This window comes from Rhineura floridana, chromosome 3 (assembly GCF_030035675.1).
Source record: "Rhineura floridana isolate rRhiFlo1 chromosome 3, rRhiFlo1.hap2, whole genome shotgun sequence".
In the NCBI taxonomy this organism is placed as follows: domain Eukaryota; kingdom Metazoa; phylum Chordata; class Lepidosauria; order Squamata; family Rhineuridae; genus Rhineura; species Rhineura floridana.
The window spans coordinates 213478136-213491977 of NC_084482.1; the positions used below are offsets into that span (position 1 = coordinate 213478136).

The following is a 13842-nucleotide window of genomic DNA, read 5'->3' on the forward strand; positions in this document are numbered from 1 at the left end:
TTTTTGGCTTAGGGCGGTATATAAATTAAATTAAATAAATAAAATAAATAAAATCTTCAAACTGCAGGGTGGAACATTCCTGGGCAGGAGAGATAGTCTAATGGGTGCAAAAAAAAAAAAAAATTGAAAGGAAGGCAAACAGAATTGAGAACCATTTGATACATGATGCATCAGCATGTTTTCCCTCACCCTTAAAGATGTAATTAAGGTAAGATGCATGGAACACCAGAGAAAACTGTATAAAAGGGTTGCAACCCGGTGCATTTTCAACAACAGCTCTTTCTCCTTCCTTCTGCTTCTGAAGCACTTCTCCACAGACAACCAGGTGAGCCAGATTTGATGCCATCTCCCTGCAAATGCTCTGAAATTGTATTCTCTGTGTTGGTGATGTTACTCTCTTTCTCTCCCCGCTTAAGACTTTACCATTCATTTCCCCTTTTAACTCTTTTTCCCCATGAGACGTGTTTTCCCCTCCCCTGAGCTAATGCAGCCTAGCTTAGAACACCAGATGACCACTGCTGGATCAGACCATGGGGCTATCTAATCTAGCATGCTGCTTCCCACAACTTTTAAAAATACAGAAGACCTCTTGGTTGCCAGGACCAGCCTCCAAGAGGTCTTTTGCATCTTGAAAAGTTGTGCAGGGAGGAGGGAGAATTCCACCTTGTGGTTTTTTCCCATTACAGCGTTGCAAGGACACCTGCACTTGGCTGACTTTCTCTTCTCCTAAAGATACAGGATCAGTCTCAGGCCTTGAACCTTGCAACCCTAGTAAGGACCACCTTTCTGGGTCAGAGAAAAGTCCAGCATCCTGTTTTTGGCTGGGCTAGCTTAGATGCCCACAGCCAGGGGCTGAAAGCGAAGACCTTTCTTGTTCTTGTTCTGCAGTGACTCGTATTTGAAGGTAGGCTGAACATGGAATCTCATAGAGGCCTCACAATGGAAAGTCACTGAGAACTGTGAAGAGGCAGAGCTATAACTCAGAACCACTGGTTCAAATATTATTTGTCTAAATCCTGTCTTTTCTGACCATTGGCAATGCTGGTTGGGGCTGATGGGAATTGTAGTCCAACAACTCCAGGGGGGCTACAACTTCTCCCACCTTGTAATATTTATTATTTTGTATTGTTTGTATGATGTTCTATGTTTTATGGTATATTTTATTGTATATTTGGTATGTTTCTTTGTTTTTTTCTATGAACTGCCATTTATCTTAGTGTCTATTCATAAAAACACACTTTAAGTTGTTTTTATGATGATGTAAGCAGTTTTTGATGATGATGCAAGCAGTTCCCAGGTCCCTTCTTTGTTGCAAGATTCTGGGGGGGTGAATGGTGTTTGGGTCCTGGCCAAGAGCCAGGATGGATGGATGGAGTCCTGCGTGAGAGCCAGGAGCCTGAAAGGGTGCGTATGTTAAAAGTAGAAAGAATTGATATGGGTTCTATTTATTAGTAATTTCTATTCATGAGACACTTGTATACATAATACTATGTATTTTTGTAACATTTGTTGTTTAAGTTTATTTTGTATTATTTTGTATCCTGTAGCATTATAGGATGATTACTTCTGTATATTTTTGTCATTTCTATGGTTGTAAACTACCGTGAGTGCAGTGATGCAGAAAGGTGGTATACAAATTAAAAAATGAAATGAAATGAAAATATCTGCCTTCATATATTAATCAGATTTAAGTTTTCCGAATGTCCCATTTTAGGGAGCCGCCTTCTACTGTGTAGGACCAGCTAGTTCAGTACTGCTGACTCTGGCAGGCAGAGGTCTTTCCCATTACCTTCCTGCATGCAGAAGGCCCCAGGTTTCATCGCCAATGGCATCTCCAGCGAGGATGGGAGAGACCTGTGCCTGAAACCCTGGAGTGCTGCTGCCAATTCAGTCCTCATTTCAAGCTGAAGCAATCAATTTTACTCTTTCTGAAACAATATGAGAAGCGAAACACAGCCATCCTTTGGAATCCGCATGCTTCCAAATTTTCAACCAACCAATGTTTACAAAAAAATGCATAGGGGAAAGTGTGCATAAAAAAATAAATATAGGAGCAAAAATAGCATGCAAAAATCAATGATAGGATGAGAAATGGCATGCATGCATGCATGCACAGCAGGCGTCTATCGATATTCGTGGCCTGTAGTTTTTCCCAAAGTCTCTCCCGAGGTATAAGATCGAATGCTGATTTAAGATCGATAAAAGCAGTGAAAAGTGCTCCCCCCATGTGGGAGGAATGTTTAATGGCATGCAAAGATGTGCACATGATTCAACGCTGCTGACGAAAACTTGCTTATTAGGAGAAATTTGCATGAAAACCCTGGAGAATTTTCATGCAAATTGCTGCAGAAACATGAAGAACTGAATTTAAGATGGGGAAAATGATAAAATAAGAGAACCAGAATTGACAGATCTTTCCATCCCTAGATGGAACTCTTGGTCCGTCTACCACAAAACTGACAGGAAGCATCTCTAGAGGGTCTTTCCTAGTCAGGTTGCCTGAGAGCCTTTTAGCTGGAGATGTTTAGAACTGAGACTGAAGCCTTCTGTTTGCAAAGCATACGCTCTACCCCTGAGCTATAGACCTCTCAAAGCCTTCCTCTCCCACCTGGCCAATTTTAACTTTGCAAGAACTCTGCCTTTTCTTCTTCGTGGTATGCACTGCTTATTTGCTTACCCTTCCTGGCACTTTCTTTCCCCCAGATCTCATCCCACCCTGTCAAGATGACTTACTGCAGAACTGCCAGCAGCGTGCCTTATGGCTCAGGCTCCGGTTTTGGCTCCTGCTATGGTGGAGGAGGATCTGTAGGATCGTGTGGATTGGCCCCAGCCTATGGGGTCGGCTCTCTCTCTGGCGCCGGCGGCAGGCTCGGCATCATTGATGCAGGCTTCAGTTATGGTCCTGCAGCTTGCTCCAGTCAGCTTCCAGGGTCAGAGGTGGTGATCCAGCCCCCACCCTGTACCGTGTCTATCCCAGCACCATGCCTGTCTCTATCTGCAGAGCCTGTTTCTGTGAGCCAGGTCCCATCAGGTAGCTACCCGGCTCTGGACTCCTCTGGTGGGTCTTCTAGTGGATCTCCATACGGAGGGTACGGCGGAGTAGGATATGGTGGAGGGTATGGTGGAGGGTATTGCAACTACGGTGGCTACAGTGGCTGCAAAAGATACTTCAGAAGATACCTGCCTTCCTACTGTGGACCCTGTTAAATGCTGACACTTGCCTTGCACAGATAGGATTTACATGAAAATGACGACGAGATGCCAATCTAGGACGGTGAACACCTGTCCTGGGATGGAATGTCAGACATGCTGATCGCCACTCTTTTCCTGCTTTAAGACGGGTGAGAGTTGGGGTGCACAGCGCTCCTGAAGGATCAAGGCTGATTATTTTCTTACTCTGTTTCTCCTTGACCTGCTCCTCTTTCTTTCAGTATTTTTTTTTAATGCCACCATCATCTCAATAGCGTTGGCAAGGCCACTGTTGAATACCTCCTTCAGTGGGTGTGGAACCATGCACGCACACTGTCCACTTTTCTATGTAGACTGTCACCTGCCATCTTATGTGTATAATGTGCATCACCATCTCATACCATTTCCTTAGTGCTCCTCTGTTCACCTCTCTTTTTCATAATAAAGCTTAATGCTGTATCATCATTGTTGCGTTCTATATTTTGTGGGGGGGGAGAGGTTGGGGGCAGCCTTTTTATTCTTATGTGTATACAGTAAAATCTCAGTTAAAGAAGTGCGTGCATTCCTGGGCATTACTTCTTTAACAGAAACTTTGGTACCGGAGGTAAGAATAACATGGAAAGAAAAGGGATAGATCCCTACATCACAAAAAAGACGAGCAATTCAACACATTTCAGCAAACATTTTTATTCAAGACTATCAATACGAGTGTCACCAACCAGGTCTGGTACAGACACCTTGAAGGCTTCTTCCAAAATGCGCTCAGGGATGCCCGCCTTGCCTTTTTTGGGTTTAGCATGTAGCATCTTGCTACAGCAATCTAAAGCTTTGAGCACAGTTCTTCTCTCCGTACACTTGAGCAGGCGGGCAAGGAGCATGCCCCCTATTCATGGGGACAGTTCCAAAGGCTCTGGTTGGTGAAAAATCCTGCATTCCAGACAGTTGATGAGGACAGATTATTGCCAGCACATTCACTCCAGCACTCAAAAGCTTGCATGGGTTGCTCATGATCTACCAGGCCAGGTTCAAGATTCTTTCATTCATTTACAAAGCCCTTAATGATTTGGGTCCAGGATATCTCAGGGACTGTCTGCTTCATTATATACTTGCCTGATCACTGGGGTCTTTGGGGGAATCGCTATTAGTGGTCTCCCATGGCTTGGATGCACAGCTAAAGTCCACCAGGAGCTGAGTTCAGTACCGTAGGCTCAGTTTTATGGAACTCCCTTCCAGCTGAGGTCAGACAGGCTCCCTCTCCCTGTTGAGCTGCCAACATTTACTGAAGACCCTTAAAGAAAACCCAGAAGTGTTTAGAATTAATTGTGATTTTATAGTTTCAACTCATTTTTAGATTCATGGCATTGTGTCTCCTGTACACCCCTTAGAGAAGACCGTAATTAAGCAGTATGTAAATTGTTAAAATAAATAAGTAATGGGGGGCACACGGTCCTCTGACTCACTATTATAAACACACACATGTTGCTTGTGAGGTAATCCCAGGCTATCAGGGATCATGGCACAGATGCACAATGATGCCTTGGTGTCCTAAATAAAATCTGATCTGGTTCTGTGATGACATCTGTGGGGTCAAATGAGGTCAAACCCTTTCTCCCAGTCCTAGCTTAACATGGAAGGAGCTGGTGCTTCCTGTTTTGCCAGCCTGGATTATGACAGATTCACTGGTGCAGTACAGGAAAATCAAAAGCATGGTCCCAGTTGCCATCCTCTCTTCTTAATGGTAAGGCTGGCTCTGGAGCAGAGGGATGAATATGTATTTCCTGATACAGTAATGCTCAGTTAATGAATCCTCCAGGAAATAAGCTCCTTTTAACAAGTCTTTTTTTGGGTACGGGGGTTGATATAGTCAGAATGTGGCTCCTTATCTACTGGACTGCAGCTACTGCTCTCTTACACATGGCTAGAATGGTGCTCCTTGCCAGGTACTTCCCATAGTAAATGGTGCTTTGGGTGCCCTGGAAGCGCTATTTGCTGCAGACATGTCTGCTTGAGTGTAGGGGAGGGTGGAAGAGAGAGGGAGAAACAGAAACCAAGCACGCTGTTAAAAAGATGGTGACATATATATATATATATATATATATGTATAAAAAGGTTTTCACCTGGCGCCGAAAAGATAGCAGCGTCAGCGCCAGGCGCACCTCATCAGGGAGACCATTCCACCGTTCGGGAGCCACAACCGAAAAGGCCCTATTTCTAGTCACCATCCTCCGAGCTTCTTGATGGGATGGTACTCGGAGGAAGGCCTTAGATGTTGAGCGCAGTGTACAGGTAGTTTCATATTGGGAGAGGCGTTCCACCAGGTATTGCGGTCCCATGCCATGTAAGGCTTTATAGGTCAAAACCAGCACTTTGAATTTAGCCCGGAAACAAATAGGAAGCCAGTGCAGACGGGCCAAAACAGGTGTTATATGAGCGGACCTTCTGGTCCGCGTCAACAATCTGGCCGCTGCATTCTGGACTAACTGTAGTTTCCGAACTATCTTCAAGCACAGCCCAACGTAGAGCGCATTGCAGTAGTCCAATCTAGAAGTTACCAGAGCATGAACGACTGAGGCGAGGTCGTCACTGTCCAGATAGGGACATAGCTGGGCTACCAATCGGAGATGGCAGAAAGCATTCCGTGCCACTGAGGCTACCTGAGCCTCAAGAGACAGGGAATGGTCAAAAAGAACTCCCAAGCTACGAACCTGTTCTTTCAAGGGGAGTGTAACCCCATCCAGAACAGGGTGAACATCCACCATCTGGGCAGAGAAGGCACTCACTAACAGCGTCTCGGTCTTGTCTGGATTAAGCTTCAGTCTGTTAGCTCCCATCCAGTCCATTATCGCGGCATCAATGCATATGGACTGGACTCCTCCTCCCCCCCCCAGATTTCCTACTCTCCTCAAGTATGGTAGGGAGTTCTGTTCAGTGACCAGTGCTGAAATAAGTTTCAGTTGCCAATCATAGAATAGTAGAGTTGGAAGGGGCTTATAAGGTCATCAAGTCCAACCCCCTGCTCAATGCACGAATCCAACTGGGGGAATGGTTGCCTTGTCCTTCCTCTCTCTAAGGCAGCAAAATGTCTGCAGCCAGCCCTGTCCTGCTCAGTGCAGGATTTGGTGCCAGACTCTAGGTCCTCCAAGGATGAACAAGACGTCCCACATGTGAAGGACTTTGAGGAGCAGGCAGGGCCCCCTGAATCCAATGCAGAGGATTCCCTTGAGGGGCCCTCTGGGTTGATACCTCAAGGTGAACATCTGGCAAGGTCAGAGGAGGAAGTGGAGCCATCCCTGATGACTCAAGAGCCAGCGTTTTTAAGAAAAACGCACAGAAGTGAAACTCAATGTCACAAGGCCTAGAGAAGTGACATGCCCTGCTGAAGCTTATCAGCAAGAATACGTGCTGGGAAGCTGTTGTGTGAAGGCTAGCTTGGAATGCAGATATGGGTGGAGAAATTAATGTGCTGGGTGCATAAGAAATGATGGGCATGCATAAGTTAGAAGATGAACCAATGGAAAGGTGGCAGGATGGCATTAGGGGGCCAACTAGAATGTGTCATGAATTTTTGCTTGTATTGTATAAAAGTGTAGCAACCCCCCATAAGGGGTGTGCTTGTTTTGCAAATTAAAGCCTTGCACCTCTTCTGGCCAGAATGAAATAAAGCTTGTTGGACCCTTCAACCTGGGTGTGGTCTTTTGGCTGTACTGCGCACCGGGCAACGAACCCATTTGTGAGACAACAATAGGACAAGCAGAACATGTTACATCAAACAGAACGTCACCTGCAGGTCCTGCAATATCCCTGAGTCATCGAATGCAAAAGACCAAGACGTCTTTCCATGAGGATTTTTTCTTAAAAAAATGGAAAATTGCTGCAGAACTGTTGTGAACTAAATGTAAGATTAGAAAAATGAGAAACTCAGAGGACCATAATTGACAGAGTCTTCAATCCCTATATATGAAAAATCTCAGAATGTTTCCAGAAAATACTTTCTCAGGTTTTTCCCCCCCTCAGCTCAAGTTTGAACATCTTAGTCAGCTAGCTGAGCAGTCCATACCCTGGAACATCATTCCTCTGAATTCTAACATCACATCTATGCAGAGCTTGGAAAAGTTACTTTTTTGAACTACAGCTCCCATCAGCCCCAGCCAGTATGGCCACTGGATTGGGTTGATGGGAGTTGTAGTTCAAAAAAGTAACTTTTCCAAGCTGTGCATATATGCTGATCATAGTATAAGATCCTGCCTTGGTTTGTAAAAGAGCAAGCACAGCACCATCACTGCACATAAAATGTTATACTCTTGTGTTGGGTCAGCGGGACAGACTGGGGATTCTGTTGTTGTACCGCCCACCCCACTGCCCAACAGTCTCCCTAGCAGAGCTGACGGAGGTGGTCCCAGGTGTATTGTTGAGATCCCCCAGATTGTTGGTTCTGGGGGATGTCAACATCCATGCTGAGGCCACCTTATCTGGGGCGGCTCAGGATTTCATAGTCTCCATGACAACCATGGGACTGTCCCGATATGCCATTGGCCCAACACATGTAGCAGGACATACTCTAGACTTGGTTTTTGCAACTGGACATGGAGATGGTGATCTGAATGTGGGGGGCCTTGCATCAGTCCCTCTGAAATTGCTGATCTGCTAACTAAAATATGTAACTTGTCCCTCGGGTCCTCCTCTGTGCCTGAGGACTGGAAAGTGGCAAATGTAACGCCAATCTTCAAAAAGGGATCCAGAGGGGATCCCGGAAATTACAGGCCAGTTAGCTTAACTTCTGTCCCTGGAAAACTGGTAGAAAGTATGATTAAAGCTAGATTAACTAAGCACATAGAAGAACAAGCCTTGCTGAAGCAGAGCCAGCATGGCTTCTGCAAGGGAAAGTCCTGTCTCAGTAACCTATTAGAATTCTTTGAGAGTGTCAACAAGCATATAGATAGAGGTGATCCAGTGGACATAGTGTACTTAGACTTTCAAAAAGCGTTTGACAAGGTACCTCACCAAAGGCTTCTGAGGAAGCTTAGCAGTCATGGAATAAGAGGAGAGGTCCTCTTGTGGATAAGGAATTGGTTAAGAAGCAGAAAGCAGAGAGTAGGAATAAACGGACAGTTCTCCCAATGGAGGGCTGTAGAAAGTGGAGTCCCTCAAGGATCGGTATTGGGACCTGTACTTTTCAACTTGTTCATTAATGACCTAGAATTAGGAGTGAGCAGTGAAGTGGCCAAGTTTGCTGACGACACTAAATTGTTCAGGGTTGTTAAAACAAAAAGGGATTGCGAAGAGCTCCAAAACGATTTCTCCAAACTGAGTGAATGGGCGGAAAAATGGCAAATGCAATTCAATATAAACAAGTGTAAAATTATGCATATTGGAGCAAACAATCTTAATTTCACATATACGCTCATGGGGTCTGAACAGGCGGTGACCGACCAGGAGAGAGACCTCGGGGTTGTAGTGGACAGCACGATGAAAATGTCGACCCAGTGTGCGGCAGCTGTGAAAAAGGCAAATTCCATGCTAGCAATAATTAGGAAAGGTATTGAAAATAAAACACCCGATATCATAATGCCGTTGTATAAATCTATGGTGCGGCCGCATTTGGAATACAGTGTACAGTTCTGGTCGCCTCATCTCAAAAAGGATATGATAGAGTTGGAAAAGGTTCAGAAGAGGGCAACCAGAATGATCAAGGGGATGGAGCGACTCCCTTACGAGGAAAGGTTGCAGCATTTGGGGCTTTTTAGTTTAGAGAAAAGGCGGGTCAGAGGAGACATGATAGAAGTGTATAAAATTATGCATGGCATTGAGAAAGTGGATAGAGAAAAGTTCTTCTCCCTCTCTCATAATACTAGAACTCGTGGACATTCAAAGAAGCTGAATGTTGGAAGATTCAGGACAGACAAAAGGAAGTACTTCTTTACTCAGCGCATAGTTAAACTATGGAATTTGCTCCTACAAGATGCAGTAATGGCCACCAGCTTGGATGGCTTTAAAAGAAGATTAGACAAATTCATGGAGGACAGGGCTATCAATGGCTACTAGCCATGATGGCTGTGCTCTGCCACCCTAGTCAGAGGCAGCATGCTTCTGAAAACCAGTTGCCGGAAGCCTCAGGAGGGGAGAGTGTTCTTGCACTCGGGTCCTGCTTGCGGGCTTCCCCCAGGCACCTGGTAGGCCACTGTGAGAACAGGATGCTGGACTAGATGGGCCGCTGGCCTGATCCAGCAGGCTCTTCTTATGTTGTTATGTTCTTATGACAGATCACTGCTTGTTGGAGTTCAGACTTACAGCGGTTTGTCCCCTCTGCAAGGGTGGGGGACCTATTAAGTTTGTCCGCCCACAGAGACTAATGGATCCAGATGGTTTCCAAAGGGCTCTGGGGAGTTTTCCAGCTGATAGGGCTGGCACTCCTGTTGAAACCCTGTTTCAACTGTGGAGTACAGAAATGACCCGGGCGGTTGACATGATTACTCCTGAGCACCCTCTCCTGTGAAGAGCTCGTACAGCTCCATGGTATACCCTAGAGCTGAGATCGATGAAACAATATAGGAGACAGCTTGAGTGCAGATGGAGACAAACTCCTGGTGGATGCAATTACACACTGGTAAGTGCCTATGGTAAGCTGTATTTAAGGGCAGTGTGCGCAGAAAAAAATTTTTTGCTGCCACTTTAAAATCATCAATCTGCCACACAGTGCAGCTCTTCAGAATTGTCCAGGGGCTATTACGCACTGGCCCCAAGGACATGGTAGAACCTTCTGCGGCCTGCTGTAATGAGTTTGCTGGGCACTTCCAGGATAAAATCTTTAGCATCCACCAGGACTTAGCCTCCAGTGTTCTAGCAGGTGAATCAAGTGGAATATCCAGAGCACAGCCTTGTCCTGATTTCTTCGATGAGTTTCAGTTGGTACAGCTTGAGGATGTTGACAAGGTGCTTGGACAGGTTTGTGCAACCACTTCTGTGCTGGATCCTTGCCCTTCTTGGCTAATAAAAGCTAGCAGGGATGGAACAGCTGGCTGGGCCAAGGAAGTGATTAATGCCTCTCTGCGAGAGGGGGTGGTCCCTGGCTGCCTGAAAGAGGCGGTAGTGAGACCACTCCTGAAGAAACCCTCCCTGGACCCAGACAACCTTAATAACTATAGGCCAGTAGCAAATGTTCCATTCCTGGGCAATGTCCTTGAATGAGTGGTGGCAGGCCAGCTCCAGACACTCTTGGATGAGACCAATTATCTGGATCCATTTCAGTCGGGTTTCAGGCCTGGTTTTGGCATGGAAACAGCCTTGGTCACCCCATGTGATGACCTCTGTCAGGAGAGAGACAGGGGAGTGTGACCCTGTTGAGAAGGAAGGACGTGTTTGCTTCCACTCAGTCAGCCTTTTCCCGGTGGTATCCCTTAGTTAAAACATCTTTTGGGTTTGAACAATATTTCGTCTATCTGACCTCCACTGCTTTAAGAAAGGCCTTTATGGCCTTACGCTTTCAGACTATGCCCTCCGCTTTTTTGGAGGGGTGATACGCAAAATGCCCTATTCATCAAAGACTCTGTATTTGTGAATTTCCTGAAGTGGAGGACATCGCACACTATTTACTACGATGTGCGCTGTATACTGAGCCTAGAAGAAAATTCCTTGCCGCCATTTTACACTCCTGGAGATACAGACCACCTTTGCAGCAAACATGTGCTCTTCTTGCTCCCTCGGATCCATGGGTAACACTTCAAGCGGCAAAATTTGCCTTGGAGGCAGGGAAGTTGAGAGCTGGTCATTTAGCAACTGTGGGTATGCGTCCGGAGCCCGCCCCTGACTAGTCTATTTTAACTATAAGCCCCTTGGCTTGTTTTTCTTTTAATGCATTTTAGGCATTGTGTGTGATCTCTTGTAAGAGGAGTCTTTTATCGTTTATATGGTTTTATTTGCCTTTTCCTATTTGATTGGTTGCACTATATTGTGATGGCCACTGGCTACAAACAATAAAATTTACCTACCCTCCCATCTCTTAGACCAGGATGGGGAACCATCCATATGTTCAGACAGATTCACACCACACATTTGAAACACATTCAGTGCACAATGAACACACATTGTTTATTGAATGTGTATCCCACCCTTCCTTTTGAAAGGAATGGAGGACAGCAAAGATAAACAAAACCATTTAACAAAAAGAACACCAAAAAAATGACTAAAAGAAACTATAACTGAATTAAACCACAACAGATAATTGTCATGCAGATAGAGAACATTCTCTTTCTAGAAACGGTTATGCCTCAATCCAGTTTTCAACAAAAAACCCTGAGGGGGACCTTGAAATTGAAAGCCTGAGTAAATAATTATAAACATTGATTTGGAATTTTAATCTGGAATGTTGAATGTAAGGGTCACATAAGAAGGAAGGAAGCATAAATGGATAATTCTTCCATCTGGGTCATCTGAAAATTGCATCTGCCTTGAGCACACATACCCCCGGCTAACGTGAGCTTCACCCTGATTGCCCACAATGACTAAAAGAAACTATAACTGAATTAAACCACAACAGATAATTGTCATGCAGATAGAGAACATTTATTGTAGGGAGGAAAGGAATGCATGAAAGCATTTCTAAGGTGAGCAGCTTCAAAAAAGTCAACAAGCCATTTTGTGCAGGAGAGTGAAAGTCTGTTTTTATGATGTTTTAAAGTGTTTTTAGTGCTTTTGTTTGCCTCTTTGGGCTCCTGCTTGGAGGACAGGTGGGATATAAATCTAATAAAAAATAAACAATAAATAAATAAATAAATTTTCAGGTATATTACCAGAGTGAATTAATGATGAGAAATTTCAACTAGGATCAAGGGTTTTCCTGGAAGGAATATTTATTCGTGTATTTATTTTTTTGAAAGAAGAGGAAAAGTTTCTATCAATTCCTCCAGGAGTGGATGAAAAGTGCAGGCATGGCCATCCCTACTGAGGTTGTGAAGTCTGCCAAATTTCAGAAATATTCGTACTTTTCTCATAAGGATAGACTTAAATATTTGGAAAGGGAAACCAGAAGAAGAAATTACTTTTCCTCCCTTAGTTTGTTTCTGGGCAATCAGACTGAGAACTGGGGCCATGCGGGAGGTGCCCCAGGGTAAGAAATATATCAAAGTTCAGACAAATAGGTCCAGGGGTTAAGATGCGGTGCAATTTCACCTTTGTGATAAAGAAACTAGGAATGTCACAGATTGTTCTGTCACATGCTCTTTGCCAAAAGTATCCTCTTGGAAGTAAAATGAGATCACACTGTGAAATTTACTTGTATGCAATGAAAATCAATAATTGGGAAAGAGTTATGCCATCCCAGTAGGCTAATGCCCCCTCTTAAAACCGACTGTCATATCCAAAGCTAGGAAGCAAATGCCACCCCTGTCCCTTCAACCAGGGTGAATTTCCCTCCCATGATTAGAGGAGGAAGTCTGCAGAAGTTTCTTCCATCAGGAGGAGCAGGTGAGAACCTCTTTGGACCAGCAGGGAGAATCATACCTGGGCTATTGTTTGGGTTAAGGTGCCACCCCACTCACTTCTCCTCTAAGAAGTTCAGAGCCCTGGCCACCCACCCTTGGGCAGCGAGGGCGCTGCAATTTCCTTTTTTAAAAGTAGGAATTGTTGGGGGTGTTCCCCTTGGCCATTGCTGCCTCTCTCTTTTTTTAGCCTTATGTGATTGTCTCACAGTGGCCAGACTTAGGAGGATAGAAACATGTTTTCTACTGGGCCAGACCCATTGGTGCATCCATACTGAGCACCATCAGCTCTCCAGGAATTCATGCAGGGGTCTGTCCCAGCTCAACCTGGAGATGCCAGGGGTTGAACGTGACACCTTCTGCATGCAGAACAGCTGAGCTACGGACCATTCCTCATATCTCTCTCCAGATCTCCTCATCGCTCCCAGCTTCATGTAGATGTGAAATAGCATCTGAGACAAGATAGTGCCCTGGGGCACCCCAGAAGCTTTTGGGGGGCAAGGGGACCAAGAAAAACTCAGCCAATACTACCTTCTGGGATGCTCATCTCTTGTGCATCAAGCCCAACCTAACTACATATGGGGGGAACAGTAAGAACATGTTTATTGGAAAGAGTTGGTTTTTTAAAAAAAAATCCCAGCCACATAAGTTTGTGCATATACGTATGCAACAAAGACAACAACACTCCCAGACTCACCAAGGATAGGTCTTCTGACAGTCAAAAGGCAAGCGGAAAGGAGGGGAAGGAGAAGGGCTGTAGCAGCAGATGCACTGTAAGCTGTGCTCATGAGGAAATCCCAGGTCAAATTCTAACAAACAGTCATCTCATCTTGCTCTTAAAGCCCATCCTCAACAAACTCCTATATGAGGGGAAAGGTCAGAATACCATTGTTCCCCCCACATTAATTAGGAATCATCATGAAAATAATACATTTAAGACGTTCAAACTGTTTACACAAAAAAGAAAGCAAACATTGTGCATTACACCTTGTTTATTGGATAGAGTTTTTTTAAAAAAAAATGGAACAGCTCTCTGTCACCACCATAGTATATACGCGTACATAACAAAAACAGCAAGATCCTCCGTGGCGCAGAGTAGTAAGCGGCGGTAATGCAGTCGAACCTCTGCTCATGGCCGGAGGTCGATTCCAACGGAAGGAGGAAGTCGAATCTCCAGTAA

The 13842-nt window shown here is 44.9% G+C and overlaps 1 long non-coding RNA gene across 1 annotated transcript; it reads left to right on the top strand.

Annotated features, from left to right (window-relative positions):
• Positions 1-234: 234 nt before the first annotated feature.
• LOC133382444 (uncharacterized) lies at positions 235-3654 on the top strand. Its single transcript, XR_009761968.1, has 2 exons — positions 235-325; positions 2704-3654. It is a non-coding gene; the product is annotated as an uncharacterized LOC133382444 (long non-coding RNA).
• Positions 3655-13842: the final 10188 nt, after the last annotated feature.